The sequence below is a fragment of the Lynx canadensis genome, chromosome C2 (genome assembly GCF_007474595.2).
Source record: "Lynx canadensis isolate LIC74 chromosome C2, mLynCan4.pri.v2, whole genome shotgun sequence".
NCBI classification, from domain to species: Eukaryota; Metazoa; Chordata; class Mammalia; order Carnivora; family Felidae; genus Lynx; species Lynx canadensis.
In genome coordinates, this window is record NC_044311.2 from 150,461,139 (window position 1) to 150,480,556 (window position 19,418).

Below are 19,418 nucleotides of genomic sequence, written 5' to 3' on the forward strand. Positions count from 1 at the left end.
ACTTCTAGAGAACGTTGTAGACTGAGCTGATTTCCAGGTAGAATGGCCAGGCAGACCCTCCTCCAGTAAGTCAATATCTGGAGGATGCTGGGGACCAGTTGCCAAATTGTACCACCTTGTACGAACTTGAAACTGTCAGCTATTAGAAGACCAGCACCCGTAAGTTGAAAGCAGAATGAAAACAGTGGCAGAAAATTCTCCATCAGATAAATATACAATGAGCCATACCAAACAAGAGTTTATGAATTATTAAACATCCTTCCTGGGATACTAAGAATCGAGGGAACTGTAGGAAAATCTTGAGATCTGTTCAGTATATGATTCAATATGAGCTTTAATGCTCACATTAGTATACTGTTTTAGAACATGCACATTGTTAAATCAAGCAAAAGACAACTTGATTAATCAACATAAAGAGGAAAGGAGATGAAATTAGAGGATCAAAAGAATTTTGACTTAGAACACCTCAAACTATCAAAAATAGAAACTCATGTCTTTAAGAGAAAAATACCTCTTCCAGCTTTGCTCACGAAGATGGCCTCAAAGCAACTTTACCCTGAAATGCACCCTAGTGCTCCGCTCCCAGTGTGCGTGCTGTTTTCTCCATTAAAAGGAACCAGAGATCCTCGCAGAAACTCCTGGTGCAGGTGTTAAGGCAGTGCCTACTCCAAGACACCTGTGCCAGAAAGAAGGTAAGCTTCAAAGAAAAATAGAATTGTGTCAAAAGGATACAGGAGCCCCCCCCCCAGCCAAATCAGGACAATTTGAGTATCAAATTGAAATGCATTAAATTTATGAAGAGCCATGAGTTCATGATGATCCACAATAAAAGTATTGTGAGTCTTGCTTTTGATTACAGTTGTACTGACTCATTTATCCTATCGAAGGAAAGTTAGTAAATGCTAAGTTCTTCCTTTAGAAGGCTATTTCTGAGCCAAGGGAGAATCATCAGTACAAAGACCCCATAAGCTGTGAAGCCAGAACTGAGAGGGCCAGAATTCAGTTGGCTCTCATTTTAAGGCTCCTGAAGAGTTGGGTAGTCCTAAAAATATAGCAGAGTACAAGATGTCCTTAGGTCCAAAGATCTTAAAATTTCGATGAATCTTGAGAATTGATCACCCAGTGTGGGAGCTACAGGCTTCTCTGGTTCAGAAATGAGTAATGCTTTGACTTGAATCCAGAGAAGGGCTAAGTGATTGCACTCTTAGAGATTACAGAATCATTGATAGGATCATGATAGGTAGGATTCAGTGTCTCATTAAAGACTCTGGAAAAAAAACAGCAAAACTCTCTGGTGATAAATGATCTCAGTTAACCAGGGCAGTAACTGTTTTCTTAAAAAAAAAAAACATCCATCTTCTAGGGCACCTGGCTGGCTTATTCAGAGGAACATGCAACTCTTGATCTCAGGGTTGTGGATTTGAGCCCCATGTTGGGTATAGAGATTACTTAAAAATAAAATCTAATAAATAAATAAATCCACCCCCAATCCAATAAAGTTTTGAGTTAAATACAGACAGGCTTAGAAGAAACAAAACCATAGATGTATATTTCTGGATTAGTAAGGAATCTATGTGTATTTAGTATGTATATGCCTGAAATGTGTTAGAGAATGAGGCTTTTTTTTTTTTTTAATTTTTTTTTTTTCAACGTTTATTTATTTTTGGGACAGAGAGAGACAGAGCATGAATGGGGGAGGGGGCAGAGAGAGAGGGAGACACAGAATCGGAAACAGGCTCCAGGCTCCGAGCCATCAGCCCAGAGCCTGACGCGGGGCTCGAACTCACGGACCTCGAGATCGTGACCTGGCTGAAGTCGGACGCTTAACCGGCTGCGCCACCCAGGCGCCCCGAGAATGAGGCTTTTTTAGGCCCAGCTTTTAACTTGAAATCTTACTAAGATTTTTAAAGAATATTGAAACATCTAAGACAACATCAGGTTTGCCGTACTGATAAGCTTAATTTATATAAACTGTTTAATCAAGCAATTGAAGTACTTAATAAGGAAATTTAATTTAGGAAGGAGTTGAGGTCTGGACAGGGATGCTGAGTACCCACTGCAGGAGGACCGTCCCCACCTGTCACCATGTCTGTGTCTCTTCTGTCTCTTCTCATGAAGGAGAGCAGTTACAATCTCTAGAAAAGCATATCTATAAATATACAGATGTAATTGTATGTGTGGTATGTCTATAAGCAGGAGGAAGAAATGTACTACAGTACTACATGTCAGCAGTTGGAGAAAGGAAAACGCTCCACAAAATGATACGTGTGGCACCTCCACACTATCTCTAGTCTCCAGAGAGTTCCAGATCTCCATCCCACCCCTCCTTCAGGCCAAGTTCCCTACCTCCTGTCTTCGGAAGGAACAGAATAATCTCCTCTCCAGAACTAACATAATAACCTCCTAAGGATTCCCTCTGGGCCTTCCGCTTCCCACTGCTCTGTAATCCAGCCCATCTCTGCATTGTGACTTTCTAAAGTCAGCTCTGACCACATCACTCCCCTACTCAAACCCTTCAGGGTCTGCCCTTACCCACCAGGAAGTTCAGGGGGGGCCTCACGTGGCATTCGAGAACTTTGCACTGTACCCAGCTAGCCTGGTCTCGGAGTGCCATCCACCCGTTCCTTTATTCACTCCACATCAGTGCACCATGCACTAGGCTAATCACTACGTATAGTCTTCCATTTAACCCTGTCAACTCCACAGGGTGGCTGTTGCCCCCATCTTGCAGAGGAGCAGTTGAGTGACTCACTCAAGGTGCCACGACTGCATGGGGGAGCTGGAGGCTGAATTTCTGTCTTTCTGACCCCAAAGTCCTTCACCAGATAAACTAGACACGTGAGAGCAAAGAATGCTCTACGCACAACAATAATACATAGAAATCAGACTGGAGAGGGAACAGGGACAGAAAGTTCAGGCTGCTGAGCTGCCAGCCCTGAGGGCAGCCTTTTGTATCCAGATCAGACAGGCTGGGATGGTCTAGAACTTGGGCACACCCAAAAAGCTGTAAGTGAGATTGCACCAGATCCTCCAGGCAAAGAGCTGGCTCCGAAAACAAAGCCTGCTCCAAAAGCCAAAAGAGGCTTGGGATACAGTTTCTGTACAACAGCTGAATGTCACTGACTGAATAACATCTTAATCTCAAGTATAGGAACATTAAGTGGTTAAGACCGTCTAAATGCTATGTGGTATCCTGGATTGGATCCTGGAATTAAATGAACTTCAGTAGAAAAACTAGTGAAATCTGAAGTCTGGTAGTTCCATTAATGTACTAGTTTTGATAAATCCATGGTTGTGTAAGATGTTAACACTGGAAGAAGCTGAGCAAAGAACTCTGTACTATTTTCACAACTTCTGTAAGTCTAAAATTATCTCAAAAAGTTAAAAAATTGGGGGATGACCTTCTACTGAATTTCATTGGCACTTTTCCCCCGTCCCTAACTAGCCATGTGGTCTTCACATCATTTTCTCTCTGGACCCCGAGTTCTCAACTATTTAAAAAGAATGGAGTGACACACACCAGATCATCTTCAAGCTCTAAAATTCTGGGATCTGGGGCGCCTGGGTTGCACAGTCGGTTAAGGATCCGACTTTGGCTCAGGTCATGATCTCACAGTCCGTGAGTTCGAGCCCCGCGTCGGACTCTGTGCTGACTGCTCAGAGCCTGGAGCCTGTTTCAGATTCTGTGTCTCCCTCTCTCTCTGACCCTCCCCCGTTCATGCTCTGTCTCTGTCTCAAAAATAAATAAATGTTAAAAAAAATTTTTTTTGGGGGGCGCCTGGGTGGCGCAGTCGGTTAAGCGTCCGACTTCAGCCAGGTCACGATCTCGCGGTCCGTGAGTTCGAGCCCCGCGTCAGGCTCTGGGCTGATGGCTCAGAGCCTGGAGCCTGTCTCCGATTCTGTGTCTCCCTCTCTCTCTGCCCCTCCCCCGTTCATGCTCTGTCTCTCTCTGTCCCAAAAATAAATAAACGTTGAAAAAAAAATTAAAAAAAAAAATTTTTTTTTAATAAATAAATAAAATTCTGGGATCCTACTACATTTACGTGATTGACATTACAAGGACGTGATTTGCAGTGACATCTTAGTCATATTCATAATCCTGGTATTTAGCACTGTGCTAGGATGTACTGGGTGCTCAATAAAAGTTGTTGAAACTGGGGCGCCTGGGTGGTGCAGTCGGTTAAGCGTCCGACTTCAGCCAGGTCACGATCTTGCGGTCCGTGAGTTCGAGCCCCGCGTCAGGCTCTGGGCTGATGGCTCAGAGCCTGGAGCCTGTTTCCGATTCTGTGTCTCCCTCTCTCTCTGCCCCTCCCCCGTTCATGCTCTGTCTCTCTCTGTCCCAAAAATAAATAAACGTTGAAAAAAAAATTTTTTAAAAAAAGTTGTTGAAACTAAGCTGACTCCTATCTCAATTTGTAAGAGGAGGTGTAACTATTACCTCTTTTGCCTATTTGGCCACTAGAGAGCGAAGTGCTCACAAAATTCTCTCCCCTGAAAGCAAAGTTCTCTTCATCCAACAGACAGGAGTGGTCCTTTTCATCCCAAGTACATAAAAATCCATTCCTGGTTGGGGGAAGGGAGTCACCATCTGTGAATAGTTTCCTGCCCATCAGACAGGACCTCCAGTTGGGGCGATTAGTACCATAAACTTCCAGAAGATTAGACAAACACACACACCTGGTACTCAGCAGCTTCAAAAGTCTAAACCCCCTCAATAGATCAGAGACTGAACTGCAAACAGGGGAGCCCCACTCACCTCGAGTACATTGTTGCTGTCTTCCTATTTCCTGAACAAAAGGTCTCACTTTTAAAAGGCTGCTTGGTAAAAGGTCAAATGAATGACTGTGGCAGTTGACTAAAACCTTTACAACCAAAATGAAAAGAGCATCAGCACTGTATCCCCTGAGCCTGTGTGAGGTGCAGTTTGTATAGTGAAGCAGTTTGTATAGTGAAGGCCCTCATCTGGACTCGGGCATCCTGGGTTCAAATTTGCCCCAGACCCCCAATTCCCCACCTGGGCATGGACATGTACAGTGATCATACGACTGTGAGCCGGTGCCTCTGTACCCATAGCTCTACTGTGAGAATAACAGTACCCACGTGGTGCTGGCTGAGGACTAAGAAGGAGGTGGGCACGCAGGGCTGAGTAGTGCCTGATGTGATCCAGGGACAGCCCACCTGGACAAGTCAACAGGAGGGGAATAGATGGGCAAGGTGCTTTCATTTCATCCTTTTAGGATGTTATTATGTCCATCTAACACAGGAAATTCGGGCTGTGGTCTACCCAAAGCAGGGATCTTTCAAGAGGATCAGCTTGCCTTCTGAGGCATGGAAAAGTGTGTTTGCCCCCAAATGTTCCTGAGATGATCAGTCACTATGCCTCACGCCTCTACCATTTGAACCCCTCCTGTAGGTTAAGTCATTTAATGTCCCAACAGAATGAGATTTAAATAGAAGTCGGTGTCAAGTTCTGGACTACTGCTTGTATTAGTATCTATCACATTAATTTAGAAAATTCAGAGTAGACATCCATCTCTGCTCACGCCCACCAAGTGTCTAGGAAAGAGGACAGAACCATTGGGATACAATTTGTTGGGTAAAACCCAGGACAGAGCCTGTCTGAGCCCTTAGAAAAGGGCAAGAAAGACCAAAGGGACATCAAGGGACAACTGGGAGAGTGACAGGACTGAGGGTCAAAAGTTTCAAGAGCCCTTGGGCAGAGCACCCTGAGAATGTCACCCAGCAAAGCACAGATGAAGATAATTTACCAAAGAGCAAACTCAGCCGGAAATTACAGACGCTTCAGTAACACCAGCACAGATGAGTTCTCCCCTTGTGGCTGCAAGCACCACATCATAACTGAATTTTCTCCCTCAGCCAACCTGGACGTTTTTTTCCTAGGAACTAAGACATGTGCTGAGGGAAAGCCAATCACTGCCTAAACAGGAAAAAAAAAAAAAAGTCCTTTTATAAACTTTTGCTACTGGAAATTTCATGGGTCAGAAAGCAAAGTTTGGTGGAAAGAATCAGTGGGAAAATAGGAGAGTTTTACATGCAGCCCCCCACTTTCCCAGGCCATCATGGCTTTGGTTTCTTATTTTCACTGAATTTGTGTTTCCATAGAGGCACAAGCATCATGACTCCAGGAAGGGACCCAGAAAAGCAGCCATGGCCCTTTCTGGTGTCCTTTGCTTTGCAGGTTGACCTGTGATTATTTATTTGTTTGCCTGATTGTTTACAAAATTTTATTTATTTTGAGATGGAGAGAGAAAGCATGAGCAGGGGAAGGGCAGAGAGAGGAGAGAGCAAGAATCTCAAGCAGGTTCCCCACTGCCAGCATGGAGCCCAACAAGGGGCTAGAACTCACAAACCAAACCGTGAGATCATGACCTGAGCTGAAGTCCAACATTTAACCAACTAAGCCACCGAGGCACCCCAACCTGTGATTTTTTAAATGTATTTATGCCACACGTGTGGTGAGCATAACATAACATACGGAGTTGTCGAATTGCTATGTTGTACACCTAAATCATTGTCAACTACAGTTCAGATAAAAAATTATAATATAGCAGCGTTATCAACAATAGCCAAATTATGGAAAGAGCCCAAATGTCCATCAACTGATGAATGGATGAAGAAGTTGTGGGGTATACACACACACACACACACACACACACACACACACACACACACCATGGAATACTACTCAGCGATGAAAAAGAATGAAATCTTGACATCTGTAACAATGTGGATGGAACTGGAGGGTATTATACCAAGCAAAATAAGTGAGTCAGAGAAAGATATATAATTTCACTCATAGGTGGAATTTGAGAAACTTAACAGATGATCATAGGAGAGGGAAGGAAAAATAAGATAAAAACAGAGGGAGGCAAACCATAAGAGACTCCTAAATACAGAGAACAAACTGGGGGTTGAGAGAGGTGGGAGGAGGGAGTGGGGAAAATGGGGGATGGGCATTGAAGAGGGCACTTGTTAGGATGAGCACTGGGAATCGTATGTAAGTGATGAATCACTGGGTTCTCCTCCTAAAGCCAAGACTACACTGTATGTTAGCTACCTTTTTTTTATGGTAGCTAACTTTTGAATAAAAATTTTTAAAAAGAAACTATAATATAGCTAAACAAAAAAATAAAATGAGTTTATGCAAGTCCCACTTCTTAGCCTCAAAAGCATTGCAGGCAGTTTACAATAAAATAATATAAATCTCGTGGAATAAAGGAGAAATTCAGACTGTGGAAAAGCAGAAGTAACTCAGTAACCACAGAGTTATATGTACAGTGTTTAAAAATGCTCGTAAAGCCCTAAATAGAGACAAGGGCCCGTTCCTAGGGAAGCCAAGAGCAGATGACGCAGCTGAATTGGAGCTGCTGTATACAGCCCGCTTTGAACTAGATTTCAACCCCGAAAAGATGATTGCATCCAGCCCCCAGTCAGGCATCTTGAATAAGAAAAGAAAAAGCAAAACCAGAAGAGCAGGAGGCGATCAAAGGCTTCCTTTCTATAAATAACTCCCCCTAGGGGAATAAACAGGCTCAGAGGCAGGAAACCCGAGCTGGAGAACCCACCGAGGAGCGCCCGCACCTAGTGTCTGGTGCTAGTGCCTGGTGGAGCCGGACCGGCACTTGACCTGGCAAGACGGAGCCCCGCAATCCGCGCAAGCACGTACCTGTTACCAGGGCCCGGGGCCCGCGCGGCAGGGCCGCACCTGCACCTGCCCGGTGAAATGCACCCGAATGGGGCGCGGGGGCGTCGCCGCCAAGAGCAAAGCAGGTGGCAGCAGGGGCGTCGGAAACAGACAGTGGGAAAGGCCAGGTAGGGATACCCCTCGGTGGGGCCCCACTGCCGCCGCACAACCCCAAACTCTGACCGCTCAGGCACCGCTGGCCACACTAACGGGGACTTCTGGCTCCACCAAGAGCACCTTCTCGCGTCGCTCGTCCACTTGGCCGCCCAGAACACTGCCTGGCCTGCCCCAACTTTCTCCTGCCTGTCCTTAGGTCTTGCCTTAAATGTCAAAGTGTCACCTCCTCAGGGAGGTCTCGCTGGACCGACCCCTAGGCTAGGTGAGCCTCCCCTCCCCACCTTCCACACACTCCAGCAACAACTCACCCACCTTGTAATCGCTTGAACCGTGCGTCTGCCTTCTCTTTGAGGCTGGAAACTCTCCAAAGGCAAGGGCGGGATCTGTCTTTATTCCTGGTACATAGTGAAATGAAGGTGACTAAAGGTTTTGCTAAATAAGAGGGAAAAGTAGCCAAATTGAGCCCCTCTTGATGGGATGTTTGGTGAAGGAGATGCAGAGTATGGGTTTAAAATTGCTTATTCAGTGCATTGCTTTGCCGGTGTCACTTCTTCCTTCATCACAAGAGTGACTGAGATCTGGATTTACTCTTCCTTTCCTAGGGGCCCCTGGTAGATTTCCATTGCTACCCCAAGCGTGGATTCTGCCAGCAAGAACTTGAGCCTTCCCCATCTGTGTTTTGGGGAATAGGGAATTCATTATCCTGTGATAGGACCTTCAACGACACATGATGTCTATCAGGAATACTGCCCGCCCTCTCCCCCCCGCCCCCACCCCACAAAGAAAAGAAAGGAGATAAATGCAAAGACTAAGCATCTGGGAAAAGGAATCCAGTCTGACCTCCAGGTAAGTGGATGGGGATGGCTTCAGGTCAGAGAAAACCTCAACTTGAGATCTACCATCACTGCCGAGGATTTTCATAAAAAAAGGAGAATTCAGGGGTGACCAGAGTGCATGTCTTCAAGAATAATTGCCGACAGATACAAAATATTCCACATCTGAGAGTTCCATGATTTTGTTAAACAGTCTTCTGTTGGGCTGCTTTGTTGTTTTTTGTTTGTTTTTCCCCAAGTGATTGCTCACACAGTGCTGAAGAGCAGGGTCCTACACAAAACTTTTTAGCCACTTTTCTGGTAATTGTTCAGCATATATTCCTACATTCCTATAAGTGAAATTACTAGGTCAAAGGATATGAACCTAAGACTACTGCAACCTAAGGCCAAACTTCTTGAGTGTTGTATCGTTTTATCTCCTAATGGAGGATTAGGGGATTATTTTAGCACTGCCTTTTTAAAAAGTCTTTGCTAAAAAAATAAAATTAAAAATAAAGTTAAAAATCTTTACTCCATTAATGAAAAATGGTATCTCTTTGTTTTCTTTTAATTTTTTAAGTGTTTTTGAGAGAGAGAGAGAGAGAGAGAGAGAGAGAGAACGAACCAGCAGGGGAGGGGCAGAGAGAGAGAGGGAGACAAAGTATCCAAAGCAGGCTCCAGGGTCTGAGCTGTCAGCACAGAGCCGGGTGCAGGGCTGGAACCCGTGAGCCATGAGATCATGACCTGAGCTGAAGTCCGCAGCTCAACCGACTGAGCCACCCAGGCGCCCCATGATATCTCTCTTTGAAAGAGTAGTTCTTGGGGTGCCTGGGTGGCTCAGTTGGTTAAGCATCCGACTTCAATTCAGGTCATAATCTCACAGTTCATGAGTTCAAACCCTGTGTTGGGCTCTGTGCTGACAGCTCAGAGCCTGGAGCCTGTTTTGGATTCTACGTCTCCCTCTCTCTGCCCCTCCCCTACTCGTGCTCTGTCTCTCAAAGATAAATAAACATTAAAAGAGTAGTTCTTCTTTCCTTTTGAATCACCAGAAAAACTTTGTTTTTCTATGTTTTACTGGCCATTTGCATTTCTTCACCTGTGAAGGAGATTCACAGTGCACATTTAAACGGGAAAAGAACTAGAATATTGCCAATACCTCTGTACTTCTTATCTATCTCATCCCACAGACTCCTCATCCTCCATTTATTTTTCTATTATTATTCCATTTATCATTCCCTTGCTTTTAAAAATATATCTTAAATACAAATGAGCATATCCCTACAAAGTACACTGTTTTGGGTTAAATTCAATAAGTGCACTTTTTGGGGCACCAGGTGGCTCGGTCGATTAAGTGTCTGACTCTTGATTTTGGCTCTGGTCATGATCTCACAGTCATGAGTTCGAGTCCTGCATCGGGCTCTGTGCTGACAGAGAGGAGCCTGCTTGGGATTCTCTCTCTCCCCCCATCTCTGCCCCTCCCCTGCTCAAGCTCTCTCTCAAAAATAAATAAACATTTTTTTTAAAAAGTACGTGCACGTTTTCTTCAGTAAGTGCACTTCTGAGCCTTGCATTTTCCTATGCAATCTTTCTAAGATTGACACATATAATTTTGCACAGCTGCATTATAGTCCTTCTCACGGCTAATATTCTAGTGCACGACTACAATATCATTGATTTAGCCACTGTTCAAATGATGGACATGGGAGTTTTTTCCAGTTTGTTTGCTGTGACAGACAATGCTGCTCTGAACGTCCCCTTGTCTCCAGAGCCTGTGAGCAAACACTTCTCGGGTGTGGACCCAGGAGAGGGATTGCTAGGCTGAGCTAATAACGTTCGGGTTTAAAAGATACTGCTAACTGTTTTCCAAAATAGTTATACCAATTTACCTCCCATTACCAGTGGTTTTTATCTGTTTTCAACTGAATATCTTTTTTTTTTTAATTTTTTTTTTTTAACGTTTATTTATTTTTGAGACAGAGAGAGACAGAGCATGAACGGGGGAGGGTCAGAGAGAGGGAGACACAGAATCCGAAACAGGCTCCAGGCTCTGAGCCATCAGCCCAGAGCCCGATGCGGGGCTCGAACTCACGGACCGCGAGATCATGACCTGAGCCGAAGTCAGCCGCCCAACCGACTGAGCCACCCAGGCGCCCCTCAACTGAATATCTTTTAGGCCAAATACTTGTTCTTTTTTTTTTTTTTCAATGCTTATTTATTTATTTTGAGAGAGAGAGATAGAGAGTGAGCAGGGGAGGGGCAGAGCGAGAGGGAGACAGAATCCCAAGCAGGCTCCTCACCAGCAGCGAGGAGCCCAACACAGGGCTTGAACCCACGGACCGTGAGATCATGACCTGAGCTGAAATCAAGAGCCAGACGCTTTTTTTTTTTAATTTTTTTTGAATATTTATTTATTTTTGAGAGAGAGAGAGAGAGAGACAGAGCATGAGCGGGGGAGGGGCAGAGAGAGAGGGAGACGCAGAATCTGAAGCAGGCTCCAGGCTCCGAGCTGTCAGCACAGAGCCCCACGCGGGGCTCGAACCCACGAACTGCGAGATCATGCCCTGAGCCGAAGTCGGACTTTCAACCAACTGAGCCACCCAGGCACCCCATGCTTGTTCTTTCTGATTTGCAATTTATACTGATTTTCACAACTGCCTTGGAGAATTGTGAGGTTGTCAAACACAAAACTTCACAGTGTGGTTTCTACAAGAATCTTCTGGAGGCAGTGAGCCAGCTTATCACAAATCCCTTATTGTGCACCAAATTTAGGCCACGGTGGCTTCGATTAGACCCATGGTTCCCAGGACAATGGCAGGGGTGTTACTAACCTATGAGGTCTGCCGTGGGGTGCCTGGGTGGTTCAGTCAGCTAAGTGTCCTGCTGTGAGCTTGGTGTGGGGAGTTTTCTTAGTGACACAAGAGTCCTTTGCACCGTAGCTCCAGCAGCTGCTTTTAGAATCTCCTGCTATTTGTAGCTCTATGCCGTCACCTCCCCTGTTACATACACCCTTCTATTTAAACCAGCCACTCTTGGCATCTTGAACTACTACTCTTCTTAAAGCTCATAAAAACACTCACACGCTCTTCGATTTGGGATTCATAATTGTGGGCATTTATTCTAAAAATGGTAACAACCGGCGCCTGGGTGGCTCAGTCGGTTTGAGCATCCGACTCTTGATTTCGGTTCAGGTCATGATCCCAGGATCATGGGATTGAGTCCCGTGTTGGGGCTCCGCATGGAGCCTGCTTAAGTGTCTCTCGCTCCCTCCCTCTACCCTTCTCCCCCGCTTTCTCTCTTAAAAAATAAAAAATTATGGGGCGCCTGGGTGGCGCAGTCGGTTGAGCGTCCGACTTCAGCCAGGTCACGATCTCGCGGTCCGTGAGTTCGAGCCCCGCGTCGGGCTCTGGGCTGATGGCTCGGAGCCTGGAGCCTGTTTCCGGTTCTGTGTCTCCCTCTCTCTCTCTGCCCCTCCCCCATTCATGCTCTGTCTCTCTCTGTCCCAAAAATAAATAAACGTTGAAAAAAAAATTAAAAAAAATAAAATAAAATAAAAAATTAAAAAGTAGTAACAAATAAAAATGGTAACAAAAGAAGAAATTATATTCATAAAGATATTGATAGCAACACTGAGTGATTTTTTAATTGGAAAATTTACTTTTTTATTTTTTAAATTATTTTATTTATTTTTCAATTTTTTTATGTTTATTTTTGAAGGAGAGAGACAGAATGTGAACGGGTAGGGACAGAGAGAGAGGGAGACACAGAATCTGAAGGAAGCTCCAGGCTCTGAGTTGTTAGCACCGAGCCCGATGTGGGGCTTAAACTCACAAGCCATGAGATTGTGACCTGAGCCAAAGATGGACGCTTAACTGACTGAGCCACCCAGGTACCCCAAATTATTATTTTAAAGTAATCTCTACACCTAAAATGGGGCTCAAACTCCTAACCCAAGATCAAAAGTCAAATGTTCTACCAACTGGGCCAGCCAGGCACTCCTTAACTGGAAATTTTTATTTATTTATTTTTAAGTTTATTTATTTATTTCGAGAGAGAGAGAAAATCCGAAGTAGGCTCTGTGCCCTGTCAGTACAGAGCCTGATGTGGAGGTCAAACTCACACACTATGAGATCGTGACCTGAGTGGAAACCAAGAATCAGATGCTCGACTGACTGAGCCACCCAGGCACTCCCTTAATGGGAAAATTTTTAACATTCAACAGTAAGGAATATATTATGCAAAGTGGGTGTGTCCACTAAGTGGGACAAGGTGTGACACAGACTTTTCTTCTTCGCTGAACCATTTGAGATTAGTTGCAGAAATCGTGTCTCTTCACCCCTAAGTATTTCAGGATAAATTTCCTAAGAATAAGAAGGTTCTCTTACACAACCACATTGCAATGTTCAAATGTAGAAAACTTAACATTGATCAAAGGCCGATATCTCGTTCGGTACATGCTCATATTTTGCCAATTGTCCCAATAACATCCTTCATGGCAATATTCTCTCTTCCAAAGTCACACATTTCATGCAGTTGTCATGTCTCTTTATTCCCCTTTAATCTGGATGGTTCCTTAATCTTTGTCTTTCGAGATCTTGACAATTTTTAAGAATCCATCTCATATCATTATCCCTCAATTTGAGTTTGTCTAAGGCTTCCTCATGCTCCAATTCAGGTTATGCATTTTGGGCACATGACGTCAGGTCACCCTTATTGATGATGCTGACTTTGATCACTCGGTTAAAGTGGTATCTACCAGATTTTTCCACTATAAAGTTTCCTCTGGAGGGGTATCTGAGTGGCTGAGTTGGTTAAGCACCCGACTTCGGCTCAGATTGTGGGTTCGAGCCCTGTGTCAGGCTCTGTGCTGACAGCTCATAGCCTGGAGCCTGCTTCAGATTCTGTGTCTCCCTGTCTCTCTTCTCTTCCCCTGCTCCCTCTCTCTCTCTCTCTCAAAAATAAATAAACAGTAAAACACACACACACACACACACACACACACACACACTATAAAGTTTCCTGTGGAGTGAGCCTGCGTAGTATTCCCCAACAAGCTTTCAACCAGAGGATTTAGCATCCATTAACAACTGCTGCCTGAGTCAGTGATTGCTATAATAGTTGTAATGCAGTTACTTTTCTAACTCTGCTGTTCCTTTAGTATTTATTAGCTGGCATTCTACTGTAAAGAAGGGCTGTCCCTTTTACCTCTGTGTATGTATTTGTAAGATTATCTGCTTTTTAGTATCATTCTGGATTTACGCGTCCTTTTTTTTCTTTTTGTTTTTATTTTATTTTTGAGAAAGAGAGAGAGAGCAAGCAAGCAGGAGAGGGCAGAGAGAGAGGGGAGGACGGAGGATCCGAAGCAGGCTCCACACTGACAACACAGAGCCTGATGCCGGGCTCGAACACACAAACACAGGAGCCGTGAGATCATGACCTGAGCTGAAGTCAGACACTCAACCGGGTCACCGAGGCTCCCGGATCCTTTTTTTTTTTCCAATGTCATAATTCACCACCGTCATAATTCATCTTGATTTCAAATTGCTGCAAATTTGGCCATTGGAAGCCCTGTCAATCTGCCCCCACTGTGTCCTTCCTGGCCTGTTTCCATCATTATTTGAGCACCTCTTAGCTCTCAGCTGGCACTTCAAGCTGTTCCTACCTTATCTTTCACTTTCCTTGCCATTACTCCAGGGAGCGCTGGACAATGGTGTTTAGAAACCAAGCTACGGACACAGGAATGCTCCTGGCTCTTGAAGTGGTCCTGTTCCCCAGGCTCTTTCAGCAGGCAGATCTAGGAAATAGATTCTGATGACAGAGCTCTGGTTCCAATCCACAGAGCTCGTCCTTGCCATCCCTCCCTCCATGTTTGTGACACCCTACTCCCAGTGAGAATCCTGCCTCCCATCAGTATTATGTTCGTCAATGTACTTAATCCCACAAAACACAGAAAATATTTTCAGAATTGCTACACCAGACCACTGCCAACTAAGCGAAGTTCACAATTTCTTTGTAGTTTTGTTTGCTTGTTTACACACAGAAGGTATACAAAGATTTGTGTTCAAAAGTAATTTGGGTTTACTTTCTCCCCTGCAGTTAATGTACTATACCATTTACTTCATTTGTTTACTTCTGTTTGTATTCAATTTTAGTTTTCTCTTCCCTCATCTTTGTTGATTTAATTTTACTTTTTGCTTAAAACACCGTTTCTAGGGGCGCCTGGGTGGCGCAGTCGGTTAAGCGTCCGACTTCAGCCAGGTCACGATCTCGCGGTCCGTGAGTTCGAGCCCCGCGTCGGGCTCTGGGCTGATGGCTCAGAGCCTGGAGCCTGTTTCCGATTCTGTGTCTCCCTCTCTCTCTGCCCCTCCCCCGTTCATGCTCTGTCTCTCTCTGTCCCAAAAAATAAAATAAACGTTGGGAAAAAAAAAATAAAAAAAAAAAAAACAAAAAACCACCGTTTCTAAAAGTCAAAACTACTCCCCAAAAGTATGCTTGAATACATGTCATTCCCTCTTAGAGTTTCACCCCATTCCCACCCAGCCACTGTAAGTAACCAATTAGTTTCTAGTTGATTTTTAAGTTTTTTTTTTTACTAAAAACCAGATACTTGAATAGTTTACTCTTTACCCTTATTTTACATAAAAATAGCATAACGTACGTACTTTTTTGTATGTAGTTTTTTTCACTTATCAGTATATCCTAGAAATCATTCCCCATCAGTTCATAGAGATCTTCCTCACTCGTTTTAACAACTGCATAGTACTTCCTGGTGTGGATGTCCCGGTTTGGCCAATCCATTGCCTATGTATGTACTGGCACTAAAATGGTTTCCAAAATTTTGTCATTGCAAATAATGCTGCAATAGGTAACTTTGTACACATACATACTTTCATATTGGTGTAGGTGTTTCTTGAGGCTGAGTTTCTAGCTGTGGAACTGCCGGGTCAAAGGGGAAACACCTATCAAGTTTTGTCAGACGTTGCCAAGCTCCCCTCCACAGGAGCCGTAGGCTCTTGCAATCCCACCAGCAGTGAGTGCCACACAGCCTGTCCCTCGCTTTTGACTTTTGCAAATTGGATTGTTAAAAATATCGCAGAGTAATATGCATTTCTATTAGAAGAACCAAACTTTTTCACTTAAGAGCCCGTTTTATACTATTTTTTGCAGATTGTCCATTCATGTCTCTTGTCTTTTTTAAAACTGGAATTTTGAGCTCTGGTTCCCTCAGTCTTATTTACTTATCTGTACCTGTGACATACGTTGCAAATATTTTCTCCCCCTCTTTTACTTTGTCTCCGGTAGGCTTTCGTTTGCTCATAAAACCATTTTTGTTTTTCTCTTTTGTTTGTTTGTTTGTTTTTTTTTTACATTTATTATTGAGAGAACATGAGCATGGGAGGGGCAGAGAGAGGGGGAGACACAGAATCTGAAGCAGGCTCCAGGCTCTGAGCTGTCAGCACAGAGCCCGACGCGGGGCTGGAACTCACAAACCAGGAAATCCTGACCTGAGCGGAAGTCGGACTTTACCGACTGAGCCACCCAGCCGCCCCAAAACCATTTTTGTTTTTCAATGTTGGCAAACGTACCAATATTTTTTTTCCCTCGTATCTGGATGTGGGTCACTGGAAAGCCTCCGCCGCCTCCACGCTACAGAAAATTCACCCGATTTCCGGGCGCGCAGGGGCCGGTCCTGCTCTTTCCCGCCACCGCTTGCACCTGGCACACGTGCGTCTATGACCAAGCCGGGCGGAGGGCGGAGCCTCCGGGCGGCGGCGCCGCGCGTGCGCACTGGCGGGCGAGTCGAGCTGGCCGGGGCACCCGCAGGGAGGAGCGAGACTGCGGCGGCGCTGTGGGTCCCAGAGGTTTCCTCGCCCTACCGGAAGCGCCGCCCTCTCTCGCGGGCCGGAGAGGGTCTTGCGGCCGGGACCGCGACTTGGCCCGATCCTGCCGCGCCCCCTCCGCGGCCGGAATGGAGGCGAGCCTGCTCCTCTGCCGGGGTCGCCTGGGGTCGCGGGAGGGCGTGAAAACGCCGGGGCTGTCGCCGCGCCCGGCGCTCCTCTAGCGTTAGACGCGGGACCACGCTCTTGGGGAAACAGCCATTGGGTGCTTCTCTTGTACCAGCCTTCTGTCCCCGCCTTGTCCCTTGTAGACTTTTTTTTTTTTTTTTTTTAAATCCTCCATGCAGCCCTCCAGTCTCTCATCCCCTTACAACTGCCTTATAGATCCTCCCTCGGGATGCTCAGCAAAAACAGAGGCTCTCCGCTGGCCTTCTCTGGTCGTTCTCCCTAAGGGGGTTCTCTCTCCTGATACAAAACACGTGGTGTCTTGTCCTTTCCAACACCAACAACCAGGTCTCCGATTCTCTGCCCCCACTTCAGACGCCAGCCACGTTTCTGTCCCGCCGACTACAAATTCCTGGGTTCCCGCACCTACCCCTCCAGTTTGAACACTCAGACCTCAGTAAAGGGCTTCACTTCCTGCTCCCCGTGTACCATGAAGGAGGCAACTCAGGAACAGCGCGATGGAGGAGAAGCTCAGAAGGGGGGTCCAGAGCTCCCGTGCCTTTTGCCAGGGCCCCACTTGGCCCCAACCCGAACCCTTCCGTTTATGGGTTCCTAGGATTTCATTTAGATAGGTGGAGGGTGAGGTAGGTGACAACCCTCTTACTCGGTTGGTTCCCAGCTACCAGCCCCCATCCTGAGCCACCTGGGAACCCACAATTATCACCTCATTCACAAAAACTCAGTTGTGGTTGTCCTTGCCAGGAACTTCCAAGGGTTTAGGAACTTTGTGCCAGGAACTGGGGACAGAGACTCAATATATTATTTATACCACACTCCCGCAAATCCATAACCTGATCTAATAATCATGAGAAAAGCATCAAATAAATCCCAACAGAGGAAATTTCTACAAAATACTTGACCTGACCTTAAAATTGTCGAGGTCACTCAAGACAAGGACCATCTGAGAGGTTTTCACAGCCAAAAGGAGCCTAAATTGATAGTTAAATATAATGTGTGTGCCTGGATGGGATCCTGGTACACAAAAAGAATATTATGGAAAAACAGAAAATCTGAATAAACTACAAACTACAGACAATCTATATTGGTTTATTAACTGTAACAAATATACTGTAATAATGTAATATGTTAATAACGGTAAAATGGTTTATAGGAACTCCACTATCTTGCGAAATTTCTGTAAATCTAAAATTATTCTAAAAATAAAGTTTGTTTTTTTAAAACAATTTGGAAAGGCCCTTCAGTTTTCTGGACCCACCTTCTTTAAAAGGCAAGGACAGAATATGTAAATCACCACTTTTTTTAAAAAAAATTTTTTAATGTTTATTTATTTTTGAGAGACCAAGTGCGGGAGGAGCAGAGAGAGGAGACACAGAATCTGAAACAGTCTCCATCCAGGCTCCGAGCTGTCAGCACGGAGCCCGACTCCGGGATCAAACCCACAAACCATGAGATCATGACCTGAGCCAAAGTTGGATGCCCAACCAACTGAGCCACCCAGGTGCTCCATAAACCACCACTTTCTTGTACTTATAGTCAGTATGCTGGCAGGTAGGAAGATACTAGAATAGAACCTTCTGTGAGATGCCATAATGATACCTGTATATCAGTTACAAAGGGAGGATGAGGAAGAGCCCCACCTGTCAGAGCTGCAAAGGAAGTGATGCTGACCTAGTCCCTCAGTGCATCAACCTGAACAAGGAAATACAAGGGGTCAGAGTGAGGAGAGGAGTGGGGTGAGATTTATTTGGGGACAGTCCTGGGCTTGCTGAGAGGTTTCTTCCAGCCCCTCCTACCAGGAGTAGCCCAGAGAGTGTCTTAGTCTGTGTCCCTGCATTTGGAGGACCCTGTGGACGTGCGTCTGATATCCTCTAGGAAGTCCAGTTGGACTGACCAACTGCTTTGGTGGCAAGGCTCAAAGTATGCAGCTGTCTGCAGTCCTTCTAGAGGTCCTTGAATCACTTGTGGGCCTTGGGGGAGAGTAGGAGGCTGGCATTGAATCACTGAGGGCCCTGCCCAAAAGGGCTGCCTGGGGGCAGAGGGAGGAATGCTGGATTCCTAGGGCTGAAGAAGTTGCAAGTTAATTCCCCAAATCAAGTTGCATTTGCCAGAATCGGGAGATCGGCAGCCAAGAATTCTCCAAGTTGGAAATCTCCAAAGAAATTCCAAAAATACCCACGAGAGGAAAAAGACCTGAACAACAGCCCCAGAGAGCATGGAACCTCCCGTCGTCGGAAGGATCAGACCTGTCCCGTCCCCCCACCTCTCCCACCCTGGTTGGAGGCTGAACCCGTGGGGGTGGGGAGCGAATGGGCAGGGCACCAAGGAAGTCAACAGAGAGCAGCAAGCTCCAACCACACCCCTTCCTGCAGGCAGGCACCTGCCAGCTGCTGACCCACAGCTGGCCTTGGAATGGGGCTTGAAGGACTGATTAATTGCTAGGACTAGAAATAGTTTCTGAACTGAGAATGAGCTTGTGACCGAAAGTAACCCTCACATTATCTCCTGCCTAAAATGAGCAGAAAAGGGTGGGGCCTACGTTAGGGGTTGAATCATGTCCCCCCACACACCCCCCCACCCCCACCGAAGAAGATATTTTGAAGTCCTAACCTCCAGTGCTTTAGAATGGGACCTTATTTGGAAATGGGGTCATTGTACATGGAATGAGTTAAGACGAGGTCATCCTAACAGGAAGGATGCAACAGTGACGACCAAGGCAGAGACTGAAGGGACACAGCAACCCACCAAAGTGGGGAAGAGGCGGGA